This window comes from Silene latifolia, unplaced genomic scaffold (assembly GCF_048544455.1).
Source record: "Silene latifolia isolate original U9 population unplaced genomic scaffold, ASM4854445v1 scaffold_57, whole genome shotgun sequence".
NCBI classification, from domain to species: Eukaryota; Viridiplantae; Streptophyta; class Magnoliopsida; order Caryophyllales; family Caryophyllaceae; genus Silene; species Silene latifolia.
The window spans coordinates 1,239,861-1,246,300 of record NW_027413480.1 but is presented as its reverse complement, the minus strand read 5'-3'; positions in this window follow the sequence as shown (position 1 = coordinate 1,246,300).

Here is a 6,440-nt window from a genome sequence, read left to right as displayed (position 1 = left end):
AATGTTATTATAAATAAATCAGTATTATAAACTTACGTAATAATCAAGCCCTTAAAGGTCTCGTTTGGTTCTCTATATAAAGAGTCCAACCAAAAAACTTTCTTCTTGGTCGGCATGATGGCTGCTAGCACCCAATGACTCCTACATCAAGAGACATCATCATTATTAACAAGTACATATATTAGTTATGAAAATGCAATTGTAGGTGGAATCATAATATTAATTTGTTTATTAACCGATTTCATTATAAGGGGCAAAAATGAGCTTTTTGTTTGTCGCCAATTCTCGAGCAATATAATCTACCCGATCTTCGTATGAAATCAACGTGATATGCATAGATAAAATATAGGGGCACATTAATCCGTATTGATCACATGGAATCTTGTTCTCGGGGATCACTCTCGATTTCAAGAACCTACATTATTACGGTATTAATTCCGGTATTTAAAACACTATCTAGTCAGAATATTAGAATATGAAATGATTTATTAAGAAAATTACTTCATCCTAACAAATAGGTGTTGGACATCAATCTCGAGAAGGCCAGACCAAATGGCTAGCTGCTCCCATGACAGAATTGCTTCGCGCTCAATCCCTAAAATATCATGATCGAGCGAAATAATTATCAATTGCTCGTTTGCTATGCGACGGCCAGCCTCCAAATACAGTTGTCTCATCGTCAGCGTTCTTACTTTTTTCATGTATTCGCTCTCGCAAAAATTAGTGGAGGTTATACTCCTAACATCTTTCAGTTCGGGGAAATAATGCGTTTCTCTTTTTGTGCTACTACCAGCCTATACATGTAGATAAATAAAATAATAAAAAGTGCAAAGGTAACATATCCTAGTTGGAGTAATAAAAATAAAAGAGTACTTAACTAAATACCTCATCAACCTGATCTTTCAATGATGATGCAGTAGTAGACATGTCTGGGGACTTAGGCTTATCCGTCTTTTTTGTCCCCTACACAAAATTTCCATACTTTTTAGAAATACAGAAAAAATATAAATAAAGAGAGGTTTTTAAAAAAATGGAGAAGTTAATGAAATACCTCATCAATTTGTTGTTTCGACGAGGTAGTTGGCATGTCTGGAGACTTAGGCTTATTCGGCTTATCTGTGTTTTTTGTTCCCTACAAAAAAAAATAACTTATAAATTTAACATATAAAAACATTTAACATATAAAGGTATTTTTCTAACCCCAACTGCTTTCGGTTGAGGCGGAGACGAACGAGCCAGGAAGATGTGAGAATTAGGCCATTGGATGAAACTTCCAACCGCATTGCCAGAATGGTAATGTTGTCATGAACTGGGACGGGCAGTTGAAATTTTTCATGGCCTTCAAAGACTTGAGCTATCTCCACTTTTCTATGATTCGGCAAAAGTGATTCTCCATGAACCAATAAAGTTTCCGCTAATTTGGTGGGCAAGTCTACGAGACCCCGGCCAACACGCACAGGTTTCGCGGAATTAGGGTCAGTAAGAATAACTACCTTCCTGTTTATGGCCTGAAGAATACACATACATTATATATTATATCCCAAAATTTAATAGAATTCATATAAATTTCACTAATAAAGACTTCATGCATACCTTGCCGAAAACTGGGAACTGATTTGAAGGGGATGTATGCTATTGTTTTTCATCAGCCGTCTTCTCAAGTTGCATCCCCTGATTATTGTCAGTTGTGGCGGATAACTCAAGTTGCGTCCCCTTTTCTGACTCATTTACCTAATAAAATTAACCAATGGCACGATGTCAGAAGTTATAGCATTAGAGCTGGCAGGGAACACACCCCCTGATCTTACCCAAAAAAAAGAAAAGAAAAATAAGGAAGTCATATATTTACCTTATCGGCTTTAGTTGTTAAAACTTCAGAAGCAGTAGGTACCTGATCTTTCTGAATCTCGTTGACCGATACTTCCTCCTTATGTATTGCCAAGGTAGTGGTGTTCTCGGCCTCGTGACCAATCTGTTGTACCTTACCCCCTTTAATGACATCCTCCATCATCTTCAATTCCTCTTCGGAAGGCTTGCCTCCATAATTCATCTTTAGTATCACATATGCCAATAACTGAACTTGCGTGCCAAAAATGTAATGTTCAAGCAATTTGTTTAAAACAATAACATGTGAACTTAAATGAAAATAATAGAATAAATGGTACCATGTCAGCCTTCTCAGCCTTAGCCTTCCTTTTCTTCTTTTTTGGGGCAGTTGTCCCATAATATTTCGTGACTACAACATGTAACGGGGAGCCCCTCAATCGACCTAGATGTTCGGGTCGGCCGATCGCTCTAGCAAGAAAGTCATCACGACCATTGGGAGTGAATTTCCCTTCTTGTACCTCCTTCAATACCTTCTCCTATAAAATATTAAATAAACTTCAAATTATATTTGTGACTAAAATAATAATGTTAGTAATGAACTCGTCTTAATAAAATAATGCTTACTATGTTGGCCAACACTTCCTGATCATATTTGTCACACGGTCGGGATCCTTTAGGTGTGTGCCCTTCTTTATAAGTTACGTACCGATTCAAGTCGGTCACTCCCTTTACCACCTACACATTAACATGGGAACAGTTATATATTTAAATGTGTATCAAGTCCAAGTGTGATTAAAAAAATCAAATAAACAGGGGGATGCATGCTACTTACGAGTTGGTCTTCTATCAATCTGTAACCGCCTCGAGAACCATACCATTTCCCCTTCTTGCTTGAAATGTTAGCATGATTACTTTTGCTAACGACCTTTATATAAAAGCACAAGTAGATAAGATAATAAAAAAATTATAGAGAATTCGTTAATTAAAAAAATGATAGGTAAATCATTAAAAGGCGAGGATACTTAACCTCAAACTTCTCACTATCTCGAATCGCTTTGAAAAGATCCCATTGTTCCTGAGTGATGGTGGGACACTTGTTTGACGGTGGGCTCTTATGCATCTCCCCCGTCACCTTGTCCACATACAACCAATACTTACCAATGTCACACTTCCACTGCCTTAAGACACCCCCTGCCTTCTGTATTAAACACTTATCATAGAATTCGGCAATATCAAAGGCTTCCTGCATCATCATATCATCATTCCATTTACATAGCATTCAATTTACCTCCAAAATAAAATGTTGTTTCGCTACATAAGTTATCATACCTTTACATGATCCAAGAATAACCTCACCAATTTTGGATTCAAATTCCTAATTTCATCTAAATGGATAGGCACAAACTGTCTTGTGCAACATTCAATCAAAGTGGATAAATCCTTCGCATTTGGACCAGTAGGGGTACCCTTCGCGTTCCATGTTATACTAAGCGGTTGTTTAGCCGCTATAGCTGCAAGGGCTACAGGGCACTTCGTAGCACCCCTCTCACAAGGCTTATTATCCCTAGGCTTATTATCCTTTTGACTTCTTTTCCGTTTTTCACCCATGATAATCCTAAAACCCTAAATATGAATGAAATAGGAAATGAACAACGACATGCAGAGTATCTAAAACCCTAAAGAGGAATGAAAATTTAAAATAAAAGATTGAGCTTCTAAAATCCTAAAACCCTAATAAGAGGAATGAAGTAGATGATGCGGGATGATAAAGATAACAAAGAAGACGAAAAACAAACAGATGAAAAACAAAAAAGATGATCTTAAAACCCTAATGATGGAACACAAAAGTGAACATACCTGATGATGATGATGATGATGATGATGATGATGATGATGATAAAGAGAACGAGCGGGATGATAAGGGAAGGCGACGGAATCTGGGCGTCAGAAACTGGTGTTGGGAAATGTGTCCTCAACAATAGTGCGATCACATGATTTAAATATCATTATTAAATCTCATTTTAAGAATACATGTGGGATGTAATATTTTACAGTCAACTGGTCCACACATATCGGTAATGATTGGTGACTAGAGTTTGACATTACGTGCGTGCGGCGGTGGTGATCGATTGATCCCCTTAGGTCATACCTATAGGGAAATACTCTTAATTGATTATTTAATTAATCGTATACCGATACGAGTTAATTAAATTGCTTAAAATTGATGGATGATTTTGTGAGTATAATTTACGTATCTTATTGTAAATATGATTAAATGAGACACGGTCTAAGTAATCGAATTGTTTTATTACTTAAATGAAATTATTGTTTACAAAAACAATTGAAACGGAATGAATAAATTATTATAAATACAAAATGTTGTAGTTTATAATTTGGAAACTTTTTTGGTACGAGTAATTACGAATTACTAGTCGATTTTGTAAATGACATATTTTATGAGTATGTTGATTTTTAATATGTTAAAAATACATTACATTGTGACATGTCATGTAACATGTTACATGTGACAAAATTGACAAATGACAAAATATAAAATGGACTTTCCATTTTATAAGTGCCGAAAAATTAGAGAGTTTTAGTGGAAAAATTGTGTTGATTATTTTAATAAGAGAAAACACAATGATGACCTACCTATATGTAGCCATGCAAGCCTACATTTCTTGGGTAGAAAAATTAGCCCATGCATTGGGCTCTCCTTCCCTTCCAATCGGTTTCTACATAGAAAAGACAAGGGGCTTTTCTTTTATTCATTCACTACTTCTTTACATAATTTTCTAGTGTAAGATTATTATGTTTTTCTCTTTATTTTTGGTGAGACATTTTTAGAGAAAGAAAGACCACAAAAATCATTTACTCCTCTTGGCCGAAGTTATACAAGAGGAAATACATTTTTTTTGTATCAATTTTTAAGTAAGATTAGTATTATTTCTAGTACAAGTAATATTAGTTATTATGAGTGTTCCTTGGGTATATGTCTTTGGGAGAGATTCTACCTTTGAATCTTGTTCATCCATAAGGAAAGCTCAAGAACTAAGTAAGGTAGGCGACCTTACTAGGGCCCAAATATCCGAAACATGCAATGTAAGGAACCGATTTCTTCTCTTAACTATTGATGTTTGCATGCATAAGATTAGTAATTTATTTTATGACTAAATAAATTTGAAACATATATGAATATATTATATAAAGAGATCTAGATTTCCAACAAGCGGTTTCAGAGCACAAGGTTGTTTGCATGCAAATCGGTTATTGTTTTTCCGAGTTATATGATTAACAAACAAAACGTGTAAATTTGTGATATTATGATATATCATGAAAATAATTTATGCATGTTAAAGTTTCTGATCCTAAAATGTATTTAGGATATTTTGGTTAATTTATGGATTTTATTGTTCATTTTATATAATATTGGCATTAAAATGTGATTTTTATGATAAAAATGTCATTTTTGGACGAAAATTAGCTAAACTTCGAATTTGCCAGTGGTTTTTGGATATGTTTTCACATATATTATTTTTAGATGATCTGGAAATTTTCATAATTTTATGAGTTATTATGCTCGAAAAATGAATTTTTCATGATAAAAATCGGATTTAGATGAAAAATAGGTTAATATGAGAAATATTTCGAATCTGGTCATAGAAATTTAGTATGTTGTCACATGCAATTTTACAAGATGTGTGTAAAATAATAGGCTATAATAAAATCTTCATGCATGATTTATGGATTTTTGATGAAAAATAGCATAAATAGTGACTTAATTAGAGAAAAATTGCTAAAACATACTTCATGACTAAGGTGAATCGTCACATGTTGCATTTTATTATCGTTTTCAGATCTAAAATTGAAAAGTTGATGAATATAATTTTTCTCATGTTTTTATGATTTTTATTGATAAATCCGATAAACCACAACATTGTTTTTCCCGATAACTTTCGAAATTTTTTAACCTAAGTTTTTGAACATTATGAGTGTCATGGTATTTTTCCAGAATGTTCATGAGTTTAAATTTCAAATTTTGAATTTATTTGAAATTTTTGTGATATAGCATTTTTATTGTAATTTTAGGTCCATTAATGAACAATTTTAGAAATATAAGTTAATTATGGTCAAATAGTTAGTGGAGACTAATTTTGAGTCCTAAGTTGGTTAGGGTAATTAACTTGTGCATAAATATGAATTTATGTAATTTTTGTGATTATAAAACGTTGAATCACGCAAATCCGTAAAAACCGTGTAATATACGATATTGGCTCCTAAAAGGCGATTTAGCATAAAATTGAGCATGTTCATACATATTATAATGCTGCATTTTCTTTATGATTGTCATAATTTTATTTTATGTAATTTTTGAATTATGTAATTTTTACTTAGTATGGCCTTAGTTTTTAATTGGTATTACCCGAAATGTATGGGAATATCGATTCGGTTGTAATTTTATTGTGATCTCGTATCACCGTCTTGTAATTTAATAGATTTATTTTATTATAGTTACAAATGTATAATAGGAAATTATGTAATTTATTATGTAATTTTATTCATTTCGGAGTTCCCAAAGACGGATTTCTTCAAGATGGCGATACATAAAGACG